Genomic DNA, 15,689 nt, shown 5'->3' with positions numbered 1-15,689 from the left:
TTGTCTATCACAACAGACTGTGTTGTGGTAGTTCATTGGTGGTTCTCAGCCCTTAAGAGACATTAGAAATTTCCCAGAGGGATCTAAAACAGAAATGTTCAGACTATCTTCAGAGGGCCAAATTTTATTGATGATTCTGATACAAAGCTAGCACAGAAAGTCAGAAATGAAATTCATGTGACTTAATTTGGGAACTTCTTGCACTGCACTATCATCTAGACACTCAAAGAGGCTTGTTTACCTCTCTGCTATTCTGTGTTACCAGTGTTTGTGGCAGCTTAGGCCAATTAATTCAAACCCCAAAGAAGGTCGACAGAACCCAGGGAAAAGCCAAAGTTGCAAAGGAAAGAAAAAGATCGTGAACAATAGCATGAGTGTGCTCTGACTCAACCGGGACCTCCTGATGAATTCTGAAAACTATAAACAGTGACCTAACTTTTGTGCATTACAACCAAATTCAGAGTGATTGTAAAGAGTTTGGCTTGCAGGCAAAAGCCTGTGCCCTTCTAAGCAGCAAAGCAGGAAAAGATAATAAATTTTAAAAGACGGAGAGATAGGAGAGGCAAAGAGCTATAACACCGGAGAGGTTTCACTCGGCTTGAATTCCCCTTGGTGTGCTCCACTGTGCTCCAGGAGCTGTGATTCATGAATTCCGAAATGGGCTCAGACAGAGCCACTGGTGACGCTGGTGAAAATTTGCTGTGCATAAGCAAAAATTTCAGTTGAAGCTAAAAGTAAGCACCTGCAAACTTTCCTTAATGAAAAGAATATTAGCTCTGAGCATGTGAGTACTTTTAGTTCACGCTTAGGTAATGAATCATTCAGTAATTGTGGTCTTCCTTAGAATTAACCAGACTGACTAAGGTGTTTTTTCTCCATTAGATGCTTGTAACATGAGAAAAATCAGGCTGCCACAGTGTGAAGGGAAGCCAACTGAATGATGATGAAGCAACCCTGTAGGACAATATGTTATTTCCTCTACTCTAAAATAAGCTTTGGTTTAAAAAGAATATTTTTGTAAAAATGAAAGCAATCACATTGCACTTACTTTTCAAGTATGAGATGCATATTAAACTTATTTTTCAAGTATCTCTTTTTTAGGAACAAAAATATCTGAAGACATTCCTGTATTCAAAACCTATTAGTACTAGGAGACTGGTAGAAAGACTAGGTTGGAAGGTTAGTGTAATATAAATAAGCAGGTATAAGATACTAGGACCTGGTCTAGGTGAGCAATTGCAGGTATGGAAGGAAAAGGCAGTCCTAAGAGTTACTAGGAAAAAGGCTCTCTCCACACTTATCAGGGAGAAACTATTTCCCAACGTATTTTATCCAAGAAAAACTTGTAGTCTCTAATAGCAATAAAGAATGCATTAAAATAGTGAACTTAGAATAAGATCAGCAGATCTCAATCTTCACGGTATCAAACTTGCCTAGAGTCTAGCTTAGTAAATGTAATGTTTGATTCTGAATTCTTCATCTGAAAGGGGTCCACGACTGCATTTATAATGAGTTCCATGTGTCACTGATGTGACTGCTTGGGGATCTAATTTTCAAAAACCACTGAGGGTTTCATGTGATAACCTTGACTCTTATTTCACAAAGCCCATGAGACAAGGGAACAAAAATAAATAATGTGATTTATATGAAGCAGGTATTGCTGGTAGCAGCTCTAGATGCTTGATGCTGTGGTTTGAACATTCTCTTCAAAATGCATGTGTTGGAATCTGAGTCACCAGTGCAACAGCATTGGGATGCAGGGTCTTCTCGGAGGAGATAGTGCCCCATGAACACATTAGTTCCACAACCAGAAGGGTTTGGGGAGTGGCTCACCATTTTCTATTCTTCTCCTGTGTGAGTAGAAGTACTATATTCTCTTCTGGAGGATGCAGGGTTGAAGGCACCATCTTGGAAACAGAGACAAGCCGATACCAGATGCCAAATCCTCACCTAAAGCACAAGCTTCTCAAGCTGCGGAGCTAGGGAAAATAAATTTCTGTGTTAATTTGTTTAGTTTTTGAGGTTTCTTTTCTTTTTTTTGTCTTATTTATTTATTTTGGAGAGACTTGTTGCTGTTTTGTTTTGAGACAGGGTCTTACTATTTGGTTCAGGCTGGCCTTCAACTCACTATGTAGCTCAGGCCAGGCTTAAACTCATGACAGTCCTCCTACCTCAGCCTCTAGGGTACTGGGAATACAGGTGTGCAGCACCATGCCTGGTGACTGTTTTTCTAAATTACTCAATCTCAGGTATTCTATTTTATTTTTAAAAAGTTTTTTTTTTAAAGAGAATAAAACCAAAAGAGAACAAAACCAAAAGAGAACAGAACAAAGCAAATCAGAACACATCAATGCAAGTAACACAGCACTTCACAACAAGACAACTGGTCATCAACAGCAGCTCCCATAATGTCTCTTTTCTTCGACATAGTTGAGCATAACTTCATACACAATAATATCAAACATAAAAATGTAAAACTATTCAAAAGAATGAAAGCATTATAGAACTTCAAAACCAAATAACAGTAAATGAGCAATGGCTACTATAATATCTCATTTTCCTCAAAAATTTTGTATATATCATCACACATAATAAAATCAATTAAACAACAACAGGAGAGAACCAATCAAAATAGAAGAACAAAAGCATCGTAGGACTTCAAAGCAAGATGGTAATAAATCAGCAGTGGCTGCTATAATGTCTTGTTTTCTTCAAAATAGCTGTTCATACCATCACACATAATAAAATCAAACAAAACAGAATAAAACCAAACAAATGAATGAAAGCTTAACAAGACTTCAAAGCAATATAATAGGAAACCATGATTACCATAAAATATCCCATTATATTCAAAATAGCTGCCCTTACCATCTGATAGCATAGAATGTAACAAAACTAGTCAGAACAAAGCGAAACCTAACAAAATTGTGTAAACAATGCAAGAGTTCAAGATAAGACAATAAGAAATTGACAGTAGTTTCCACCTTTCCCTCCAAGGTGTTTCCTGCCCTTTGCTCTTACATGAACTATTTTGCTTTTGGATACCGTTACCTCCTTCTGTTTGCCAGGGTTCACACATATGAGTTTGAATTGTTTCGGTCATGAACATAACTTCCAGTCGCATCTATTTACCTAGAGGAGGCTTGAAATTATTCTGCTTTATAGCTGGGTAACTTTCCACTGCATGAAAGTACCATGTCCTTCTTACCCATTCTGCGGTTGATGGACAAGTTACTCTTGCTTTTTTTGGTCTCCTGTCAGATGAAATAATTGTTTTCTCTCCTTTGATTTTTAGTCTATGAACTTCCTTTCCAGTTGAATGTGTTTCTTGTGTACAGTGTATCGATGGAACTTGTTTCTTTTTATTGCTGACCTGAGGCCATCTACATTAATGGTTACAACCGGCATACACTGGCTTGTCTTTGCCCTCCCATCCTCCTGTTGTTGGCCCTCCACTTTTCCCCTTCATTCAATTGCCTGTCTTCTTTGGTGATCTTCCTCTGCTGCTGTTCTTGGAACCATAGTCATCTTTCTCTCTCTCAAGAAAATCCTTTAGCACACTCTGTAGGGTTGGTTTGGTAGTCATGAATTCCTTCAGTTGTCTTTTTTTATCATGGAAGTATCTTATTTTTCCATCAATTTTGAAAGATAGTTTTGCTGAGAAGATCAATCTGGGTTGGAATTTGTTTTCTTTCAGGGTTTGAAATGCTTCACTGGGCTGGGGATTTAGCTCAGCAGTATAAGCGCCTGCCTTGCAAGCAGGCAGTCGTGAGTTCGATTCCTGGTACCAATAAAAACAAACAAACAAAAAAAGACAAAAAAAAAAAAAAAGAAATGCTTCACTGTAAACTCTTCTTGACTTGATGGTTTGTGTTGATAAGTCTGCTGTGATTCTGATTGGTTTCCTTTATAGGTGATCTGTCTCTTTTCTCTAACAGCTTTTAACACATGTTCTTGTGGTAAATTTCTGGGATCTTGATTATTATATGTCTGAGTGTAGATTTACTTTGGTTATGGCTAGTTGGAGGCCTCTATGCCTCAGTTATCTGCATGCCAGATCCAGTTCCCATGTTTTGGAAATTTCCTTCTACTACTTCTGTGAATATTCTTTTGATTTCATTTTGGTTGACCCCTGTTACCTCTCACTCTTAAATTATGCCTCTTTGAATCATCTTGCAGGTCATCAACAGCAGCTCCCATAATGTCTCTTTTCTTCGACATAGTTGAGCATAACTTCATACACAATAATATCAAACATAAAAATGTAAAACTATTCAAAAGAATGAAAGCATTATAGAACTTCAAAACCAAATAACAGTAAATGTTGGATTGTTATTTCTTGATTTGGTGTTATTTTTAAGAGATCTTTCCTTTCATAATCACTAGCTGCAATCCTGTCTTCAAGGTGTGAAAGTCTATCTTCAGACTCTTTCAAGTGGTTTTGCCAGGTTTTGATTGAATTTTTAATTTCCTGCATCACTCTTTGAATCTGTTTCATGCTTGTAATTCCTTTGTTTCCATTATTTTCCTATGCTCTTCTTTACTGTTTCTGTTATTCTTTAGACTTGCTGAACAATTCATTCTTTCAATATGTTTGTGACTTCTTCTTTTACCTGAGACATTATTTCTGATTTGGCTGCTTTTACAGTCTCATGGAGTTGTTTCCTTATCTATTCTTTCAGAGGTTTCAGATGTGTGACTTTTGTTTTTTTCCATGACTGTGTCTCCCAGAGTTATTGTGTATAGGATAGAGGTCTGAGTTTGCCTTTTGCTTCTTCCTCTTGACATTCTCCTGGGTTCCTCCCAATAAGCTGGCTGTGGGGTCCCAGGCACTTCCCACGTTGGCTGCCTCTAAGCAGTATAGGAGAATGGGACAGACATCTGGGTTCCTCTAATTCCAAATTTACAGGGAGGTAGCAGGGTGTAGAGCAGGCTTCTCCAGAGCTATGCAGCTACACTGGGGCTTTGCTGACAATCAGGGGTGCATGTAGGTGACGCTGCTTCTCTCAGCCTGTGTGTCTACACTGGGACTCCCACAAAGATGGCAGACACACAGGGGTATGTTTGTCTGATTCTGCTAGTGGATGATGGCTGCCTCGGACAACCAAGGGCCTTAAATGGTGACCTATGGATGCACAGGGCTTACCTGGCTATGTGTCCCTGCTCCTGCTGGCTGCCTGCAGGAAGAAGCCTTCTGGGTGCTGCTCCCTGAAGGTGAAAATGGATCTGCTGGTTCTCTCTGCCCACACTAGCTCCCTGTAGGATGTGGCCTTTTGGTGGCAGTACACAGCGGGCAGAGGTGGATCTGTCTGTCTCCTTCGGCCTGCACTGGGTGTGCAGAGGGAAGGGCCTGCCAGCAGTGGTGCCTGGCAGGCAGAGGCAGGCCTTCTGGTTCTCTCTGCCTGTGCTGGGCATCTCAGGTAGTTTATTATTGCAGCATGGTATGAATTAAAAAACATGATATGCCTAAAAAGATTTGTTGAATTCATTAAGTCATCAATTTATTCAAAACACACACACACACACACACACACACACACACACACACACTTGAACACATACAGAGAGAAAGAAAGAATCTGAAGTGAATCAGGCATTGTTTAATGTTCTAGAAATATAAGAGTAAAGATAGTTGATTTTAAAAAGAATTCCTTATATTCTAGAGATACAAATAAGTAGGGGAGCATTGGTCCCACCTCCTTCTTACTCAAAGGACTTAGGGCTTGGCAGGTCATTGGCCTTGCCCCTCTCCTGATTCCATAGACCTAGGGGTCAGCAGGAACATCAGCCTCACTTCCTCCTCACTCCACTGACCTAGGGGCCAGTGGAATCATCAGTTACCCTACTGCTCCTTCCCGAAAGACCATAGTAGCCTGTAAACAACTAGTGACTCCTTCCACCACCTGCAGAACTTTGGTGGGCTGGTGGGGGTCTCAGCTACTCCTCACCCACACAGAGGCCCTTAGTGTGGTGAATTTTCCTCTCAAGTAGAGGACCACATGGATGAACAGGAGCAGCAGTGAACTTATCCCCTACTGTAGGATGTTGGTGGGTCTGGTAAGGGTGTCCTTCTTCCATACAGAAAACACCCAGGTGGGTTAAGGAGAGTTCCGACAATGCCTTCCCCAGCCCAGAAGTAATCAAAAGGGCCTAAGAGACACTGAGTGACACAGCAGGGTCCCAGCTGAGGTGCACACTATAGCCAGGTAGATCTGGCACCCTGAAACAGTCTGAAGCTTAGTAACAATAGGAACTAGGGTTGACTTACATTAATACTCCTAGGCTAGTCTGCCTAGGAAGAATGTAGGACTCACCCAACAGCCCCTGTAGGAGGAATTCAAGTGACTGGCACCTCCCTTTCATTATGGGATCCAGCAATTGGACAAACATCAACCACACAGTAGGACCCTAAGACACACTCAAAGGACAGTTGAGACTGGTAGAGTTGAAAAGATCACAATATTAACCCAAGAGAAGACAATGACAAAATGAAAAAAACAAAATGCTATCTCAAACATCCGTTCCATCATAAGTACAGCAGACATTGAAATAGAGGACATTAGAAGTCATACAGCTGAAATCTTTGAAAAGATAGCAAGTGAAATAAAGAAACAAATCCACAAGGCTATAGCGGAAATCAGATTAGAAATATTCCCTTACATAAAGAAAGAAATGACAACTTTAATAAAGTTTTCTAGCGTAGCTAGAAAAGATATAGATTAAAAAAATGCAGCAGCATGGGAAGATAATAGAAACCCTGAATGAACAATATAGAAAAGCAATAGAAAGTATGAAGCAAATTCAAAGAGATATCCTGGAAATAAAAAATTCTACTGAAAGCTGACAAAACTGTTTGAATGAAGCTGAGGATAAAGTTTTGGACCTTGAGGACAAATCACAACTACCAATAATGAAAGAAACAACTTTTAAAAATAACAAGACAGCATCAAATGTCAATTTAACAGTTTCAAGATGATGTGCAGAGAAACAATATAAGACTAATAGGCATCAATGAAGATGCAGGAGTCAGTACAAATGACATTGATAAACTATTTGCAGAAATAATAGCAGAAATATTCCCAAACATGGAAAAGAATCAGATATACAGATAAGTGAGGCATATAGAATGCTAAACAGTCACAATCAACATAAATCTACATCCAGACATATAATAATTAAGATCCCAGAAATTCAGCTTAAAAACAGAATACTAAAAGCTGTTAGAGAAAAGGTACAACTCATCTATCAAGGAGAGCCTATTAGAATCATGACAGACTTCTCAGCACAAACTCTTAAGTCAAGATGAGCTTATAGTGAAGTGTTTTAAGCCCTGAAAGTAAACAAATTTCAACCCAGAATGATGTATCCTGTAAAATTTTCTTTGAAAATTAATGGAGAAATAAGATACTTGCATGACAAAGAACAACTAAAAAAATTCATGTCCACCAAATCAACCTTAGAATGAGTATAGAAAGACATATTAGATACAGATGAAGTTGACTACAATTTCCAGAACAGAAAAACAAACAAACACCACCAGACAGGGCAAGCAATTAAATAAGGGGGAAAAACAGGAAACCAATAGCAGGAAAATAAATAACAAAGTTGAGCTAGTATATATCAACTATATCCATCAATATAAAGGATCTCAATTCAGTAATTAAACGAAATAGTTTGAGATAATGGATCAAGAAACAGGATCCAAAAATATATTGTATACAGGAAACACATCTTACTCAAAAGGAGACTCACAGACTTAAAAGTCAAAGGATGGAAAACAATATTCCATGCAACAGGAACACAGAAAAAAGCAGGGGTAGCTATTCTGTTTGCAGACAATGTAAAATTCAAACCAAAAATGATCAAAAAAGATAAATAAGGTGTCTTAGTTACTTTTTTCTCGTCGCTGAGACAAAATACCTGAAGCCCAAAGTTGGGAAAGGAAAGGTTTATTTCTTACAGTTTTTGGAGGTTTCAGTCCACACTCAGTTGTCTCCAAGTCAGGCAGGCATGGCTGAGCTGCAGTTCATGGTGGCCACCAGCAGCAAACTCAAACCAGCAAAGAGAAAAACACACCTTCTTCCTGCCATTACATCACATCCTGGCTCTACCCCTATGTGGGTGGAGCGCTGACACCATCAATCCAAGCACTATACAATGAACCATCACAAATGAACAATGCAAACTCATAAGGCCTGGGGGACACAAACATAAACCATGACATAAGGCCACTACATACTTGTTAGGGGAATAATTCAAGAGGAAGAGCTAACAATCATAAATATATATGCACCAAATACAAGAGCACCCAAACATATAAGAAAAATACTAATAGAGATGAAAAGCCAAATAAGCACCAACACCATTGTAGTAGGGGATTTAATTCTCCATTGTCACAAAGACATACATCAACTAGACAAAAAGTCAGCAAAGAAATAACAGAACTGAATCAAACCTGTGAGCAAATAGACAAATTTACAGTGTCCCACCAAACCACATCAGAATTCTTCTCAGCTGTGCATGAGACATTCTCTAAAATAGACCGTATATTAGCCCACAGAACATGCTTATGTAAATACAAAGAGAATGAAATTATCCCATGCATATTATTTGACCGCAGTGCAATGAAATTGTAAGTTAATGGCAAAAGAAACTGCAAAACCTACATAAACACATGGAAATTAAATAACAATCTCTTGAACAACTAGAGGGTTACAGGTGAAATTAAAAAAGAAATTAAACAATACCTACAATTCAATGAAAATGCAGATACAATATACCAAAACCTATTGGACACAATAATGAAAACGGTCCTAAGAGGGAAATATATGGGAATGAACTGTCACATCAGGAAAACAAAATGAGCACAAATAAACAATCTATGTTACACCTCAAGCTTCTAGAAAAAGAAGAGCAAGTCAAATCCAAAACTCATACAAGAGAGGAAATTATAAAGATCAGAACAGGCATTAATGCAATTGACTAAGAAAATAATACAAAAAGATACCTAATCAAAGAGCTGGTTCTTTGAAAGAATAAACAAAATTAACAAACCTCTTGCCAGCCTTCTCATGGAAAAGAAAGAAAAAACTCAAATTCATTCAATAAGGAATGAAAAGAGTGAAATTTTTACAGACCCCATGGAAATTCAGAAGATCATGAATACCTACTTTGAAAATATTTACTCACATAAGATAAAAAACACAGGGGAAATGGAAGATTTCTAGAAATATATGTATTACCAAAGCTGAGTCAAGAAGATATAACAATCTTGAATAAGCCAATATCAGCTACTAAATTTGAAAATATGATTAAAAACTTATCAACAAAGAAAAGCCCAGGTCCTGATGGATTTGCAGCTGAATTCTATATGAAATTTAGAGAAGATTTAACACCAATATTCCTCACACTTTTCAATGAATTTGAAAGGGAGGCAAATCCTAGCTCATTCCTGGAGGCAAGTATTACTCTGATACCAAAACCAGAGAAAGACCCAAACAAAAAGAAGAACTACAGGCCAGTCTCCATAAGGAACATTGATGTAAAAATTCTCAATAAAATACTAGGAAGTAGAATGAAGCAAATCATCAAAACGATTATACATCATGACCAAATGAGATTTATCCCAGGAATGCAGAGATGGTTTAACATATGCAACTCCATAAATGTAATAAACCACATTAACAGAGCCAAAGACAAAAATCACATGAACATCTAAATAGATTCAGAAAAAGCTTTTGATAAAATCCAATACTTGCTCATGATAAAAAAAAAAACCTACAGAAATTTGGACTACATGGTATCTATTTCAACCTGATAAAAGCTATCTATGACAAACCAACAGCCAACATTATATTAAATGAACAAAAACTGAAAGTTTTTACTCTAAAATGAGGAACAAGACAAGGATATTCACTATCAACATTCCTATTCAATACAGTTCTGAAATCACTAGCTAGAGCAAGTAGACAAGAGAAAAAGATATAAAAAAAATAAGGATAGGAAAGGATGAAGCTAACTATCACTATTTGCAGATGACATGCTACTCTACATAGAAGATCCCAAAAACTTTATCAAAAGACTACTATAGGAGTTAATAAGTAAATTCAATAGTGTAGCTGGATAAAAAGTCCAAAGACCTATATTCTGAAAACTATAGCACTCTAAAATAGGAGATGGAAGAGGATGTCAAAAATGGAATGATGTCCCTTGCTCTTAGTTAGGAAGAATTAATATTGTGAAAGTGATCATATTCCTAAAACTGTTAAATAATTTAATATGATTCCAATCAAAATGCCAACAAGTTACCTTACAGATCTAAAGAAAACATCCCCCAAATTAATTTGAAAACATAAGAGACCTAGAATAGCAAAGGTAATCCTGGAGAACAAAGGCAAAGCAGGAAGCATCACAATTCCTGGCTTGAAATTATACTACTAAGGTACAGTGATAAAATCAGCATGATACCGGCAAAAAAAACCAAAACAAAACAAAACAAAAAAAACAGATCTGAGGATCAATGGAACAGATTAGAAGATATAGACACAGCTACATTGATAATTAGTCACTTTAGCTTTGACAAAGGGACTAAACATTTTCCCTGAAAGAAAGATAACCTATTTAATAAATGGTGCTGGAAAAATTGACATTCCACACGCTGAAGACTGAAACTAGACCCCTATTTATCACCATTCACTAAAGTAAAGCCAAAATGGATGAAAGACCTAAATATTAACACAGAAACACGAAGTCTACTGGAAGACAAGGTAGGGAGAAATCTCGAAGACATGTGGTAGGTGAAGAGTTCATGAACAAAATACAGACTGCAATGGAAGGCCTTCAAAGAATCAACAACTGGGATCTCTTCTTATTAAAAAGTTCTTGTACTTCAAAACAAATCATCAACAGAGTGAAGAGAAACCCACAGAATGGGGAAGAATTTTAGCTGCTGTCCCTCTGATAAAGGATTTATATCTAGAACATACAAAAACTGAAAAAATAAAGACCCAATCAAAAAATGGGCACTTGAAATGAACATGTATTTCTCAGATGAAGAAATACAAATGGCAAATAAATGCATAAAGGCATGCTCAGTATCACTGATCATTCAAGAAATGCAAATTAAAACAATATTGAGATTCCATGTCACTCCATCAATGGAGTGGCTGCCATCAAAAATCAACCGATTCCAAATGTTGGTGGGGCTGTGGAGAAAAAGGACCACTTCTTCACTGCTGGAGGAAGTGGAGACTGGTGCAACCACTGTGGAAATCAGTGTGGAGATTCCTCAAAAAACTAGGGTTAGAAGCTAATCCAGCTATTCCCCTTCTGGGTATTTTCCCAGAAAAATTGAAAATGTCATGCCACAATGCCACAGTGATACATGTGCACCCATGTTCATAGCAGCACAATTTGAAATAGCTAAATCTTGTAAACAGCCACTATGCCTATCAACCACAGAATGAATAAAAATGATATGGTATTTTATACAATGGAATATTACTCAGATATAAAAAGGATAATATTGAGGCTTTTATAGGTAAATGGAGGCAACTTGAGACCACACTCATAAGTGACATAAATCAAACTCACATTTATAAATATTATATTGTCTCCCTACTATAAAAATAATAAAAAAATAAAAATCTAGAAGAGCAATACGATCCAAAACATACAATAGAGCCTGTAATAATGAAAGAGAAAGAAGGTACTCAAAAGGACAGAACCACTGGGATAGGGGAAAGGAAAACAGGAAGAAATGAGATTATATGTATGTTGATAAACATATATAAATGTATGGTATGTACAGGTACTCTATTTAACTATACTACTAATCTCTCTTAGTTCGTTAAAAAGAACAGTTTATGCTGTCATTGTTTGATTGATCTCTTTAATGTCTAAATTTTGTAGCCTGAACAACTAGTTCTGAGATTAAAAATATACAATATACTAGCTATTGTTAATTCCCTACTTTTTTCTTTTTTGAAGTTCTTTATCATTTCTAATCTTTTTTTTTTCTGTTTTGCTTTTTAAAACAAGCAAAAAAAGGTGAAATATATAATCGGTTAGGTGTCATAGCTTCAGGGAAGAAAACAAAAGCAAAAAAAAGAGGAAAGAGCATTGAACTTTGCATGGAATGACAGAGACAGCTTCGCTGGGAAGGGCGTGAAACAGGTCGTGGGAGGTGGGTAGGAAGCCGTGCAAATGTCCTGTGGGCCAGCAGTGTGAACAGAGGAACCGCCAATGCAGGCCTCGCAGGGGGGGTCCTGGGAGAGTGGAAAGGCAGCGGGGACGCTGGTGTGGCCAACGTCAACGGGGGGAGAAGCTAACAACAGGGAAACAGTGGGTCCGACTTGCAGGGCCTTGTGGCCTGTGGTGAGAACTGGCCTTTCCTCTAGGTGACAGGGGGGTTTGTAGAGGGTTTTGAGAAGAGGTTATGCTATGTATTAACAAGAGCATTCTGCTGGTTGATTGAATAGGGTAGAATTAGGGTGTGCAATGGAGATTGACTATTTTGAGACAGCGACGGGGAGAGAAAGGGAAGTGTTACGGGTTAACAATAACACCCTCACTCCTTAAGACTTAAACTAGAAAATAACGAATACCAAGGAGCAACAACAAAATGAAAGTGCCTTCCCTGCTCTGCTCTCTAGTGCCCTCTAATGGGGATGCCGTGAGTTACTCCAAACAGGTGCATCCTTAGGAATACACTGCGCAGGGACCAAGAATGCCGTCTTCCTGGGTAGCTGATAGCTATGATGGCTTCGTACAGTGTCTTTCATTTGCATCCAGACTTTCTGCTGGAACTCAGGAGGAAGCAATAATTCTCTAGTTGACTTGGTGCTAATGCATTAAGGTTTCCTACTGGGGCTTCTTTTTTCTTTTAATAACATTTCATGTTCTTGAGCCTTCTCAAAGTCCACAAATCCATTTTGATAGGTAATTTTAAGAGATGCAATGTTGCTGACACTACCATTGGAGCAGCTGCTAGGAATTATTGAAGGGAATGATTTGAATTTCAGTCAATGTGAAGGTAGGAATCCCAGCTGGGAGTTCTGCCCTTTCTAAATATGTTTAATTAAATCATTTGAAGGCCAATGGACAATCATCCAGATAAGTTAACAGATTCAGAAAATAATGGTGAGAAATTAAATCTATTATACATTATAAAACAAGCTTATTTAATAAAAATATGTTAACATCACGTTTATTTTAGCAAAGGAAAATGGGCTCTTTTCCTAGATGCATTTAATTATGAAATTGGCGACCTTATGTTATCATATAAAAAAATCAAATGTTTAGGCTTTTGTTCAAAATTAAAAACTTGAGAAAATTTTTCATGAAGAAATGAACTTTCTAGTTCTTGACAAATGTTTGTTGAATGAACACACCAAGTTATTCACTCAGCAAACATACAGTCTTACAATGCACTGATCATTGTGCTAGACCTCGGAGATGTTAACTGACTAAGACAAAATTTATCCCTGCTAGCAGGCCCACAGTTATCCGGTTATCAGGCATGTAAATAAAAAATACAATTTTGTCTAGGAATGAAGTGTTGAGGACGTACAAAGAAAAGAGGCATTAACACTTCTTGGAGTAGGAAATCCCTTATAGAAAAATATAGCCAATGAATAAAACAAAAACCTGTCTTTCTGCATGTAATGTTTTGTTATTTTTGAATGATAAAATTTAATATCAAGAGAGAACGCTTTTTGCAGGTATTGTCTTCCTATATTATCATCTTCTAACATATAAACTGCTATCTTGTTTTAAATACTGCCAGAACTAGAGTCAGAAATACATTGAGTCATATTCTCTTTGTTCCCCTTATGAATTCATATTGTAGTATTTTAATAGGCAAGAATTTAATTCTTAAATTCTAGGCAAGAATTTAATTTCTGAAACTAGCATATCATAAAATAATTTAAGAAATTTTTATTATTTTAATATTTCAAATATTTAGTAATAAGATGTATTTTAATTAATAGAAACATGAGATTAATTTTCCATGATTAAAATGTAATAATAGAAATATAAAATACATATTAAGATATTAACATATTTACATAAATTGCAATTATTACATTTTCCTTATAGTATTCACAAGTAATGGATAAGAAAGACGTAAACCATTCATAAAATACTATTTTTCAAACATAACATTTTAAAGTCTCTGACCCTACTTTGGCTTCTTAAACTTTGTATATAGTACTCAATATATATTTTGTTTCTTTTATTTGAGGGGTACTGCAAATCAAACTCAGGACCTCATGCTTGCCAGGCAGGTGCTATACTGCTGAGCAATATTCTCAGCCCTTGATATATATTTTATTATTTTCCTCAAGTTTTAAAAATATATATTTATGTATATATTCACATATGCAAAATACAGACACCAGATGGGAAAAATCATGTGTACTGACTAAAGTCAGTTGAAAGTACTATTTTACAGTCAAATGACAACTTGACATAAGTTACTCCATTCATGATGTAATATGGAAGGTACAGTACACTGATGGATTTAGGGAAAAACAGACGAGCACACAGATAAGTAGGAAAAATAGTTCTCCAAACAGACAACTGTAATCCAGAAAGTATAATTAGCTACAGGGGCATCTGAGAATTTCCTCTCATGGTTTTCCCCTACAGCTGGCAAAGAAGAGACATTCTTTCCTACTCTTTCTACAACCAGTGTCAGCCTCCACAAACATCTAGAAAGACAGAGCTAACAGAGCTGAGAACGTTCTCAAACTTTTTATAATACAAGGAATATTCAAGAGGATGCAGCGTGACAAAGATTGATAAAGCCAGCAAAAATTGTTCAATATTGAAATAAGAATTATCCCAGTTTTTGTCTTTCAATAAAAGCAAAACTGTAGAAAGGAAAAGGATTAGGTTAATTATAATAAGAACATGATAAGAATTAAATAAAATAAAGTATTAAATTTACAAGTAGGATAAAAGAATAATGTTATTTTTACTTCATGAGAATATATATAGTACATGGTTGTTAATGTTACATAGATTTTACATTCCACTAAGAAAAATGATACAATTAAAATATAACAAGCCTGAGACAGTGTTAATATAAAGTGCATGATACTTTTAGAGATGCTAAAAATGAGAGAAAAAGTAGTTTTAGAGGTGACAAATTTGAGTAGTCCTTCAAAGACAGAGTTCTGGACTTGCAAACCCTGCTTTAAGAGAATGATTATAAAAGGCAATTTGTGGGAAGAAAATCAAGAGATGGAGGGAGAAGGCAAGAAACAAGGCAAAGGTGATGAGAAACAAAATTAAGATGTGTGTGCGTCAACTCCACACAAGGAATGTAATTGTCATTTACTGAAAACATGAACTAATAAAAAAAGGGGCCTTTTGTTACTTCTGGATATTCTTAGGAAAGGTGTATCTCAATGCACAAGCCAGAAATCTAATTGGCTAACACCCCAAAGATGATCCCATGGAAAATGAAAACTATTTGCATTAATCTCCCGTAATATTCTGCTAAGCATTACTCTGCTTATCTGATGCTGTGAATCAGAACAGGAAGCCATCTGGCTGTCTTCATTGTCCATGTTAAAAATGATGACTGTGATATATAGGAGAACAGTTATGTGTCTATCGGTAATGAAAATGGAACGCTGTATTTCCTCTTTGCACAGATACTGGTGTCACAGAACCGCACT

The 15,689-nt window shown here is 36.8% G+C and overlaps 1 protein-coding gene across 3 annotated transcripts in view; it reads left to right on the top strand.

Annotated features, from left to right (window-relative positions):
• The window catches only part of Crb1 (crumbs cell polarity complex component 1), a 190,372-nt gene that overhangs the window by 58,443 nt on the left and 116,240 nt on the right, over positions 1-15,689 (top strand). The window lies entirely within an intron of this gene.

This window comes from Cavia porcellus, unplaced genomic scaffold (assembly GCF_034190915.1).
Source record: "Cavia porcellus strain 051 isolate PalLab524CR breed Dunkin Hartley unplaced genomic scaffold, mCavPor4.1 scaffold_29, whole genome shotgun sequence".
In the NCBI taxonomy this organism is placed as follows: Eukaryota; Metazoa; Chordata; class Mammalia; order Rodentia; family Caviidae; genus Cavia; species Cavia porcellus.
This window is presented reverse-complemented; position numbering and strand designations above follow the sequence as displayed.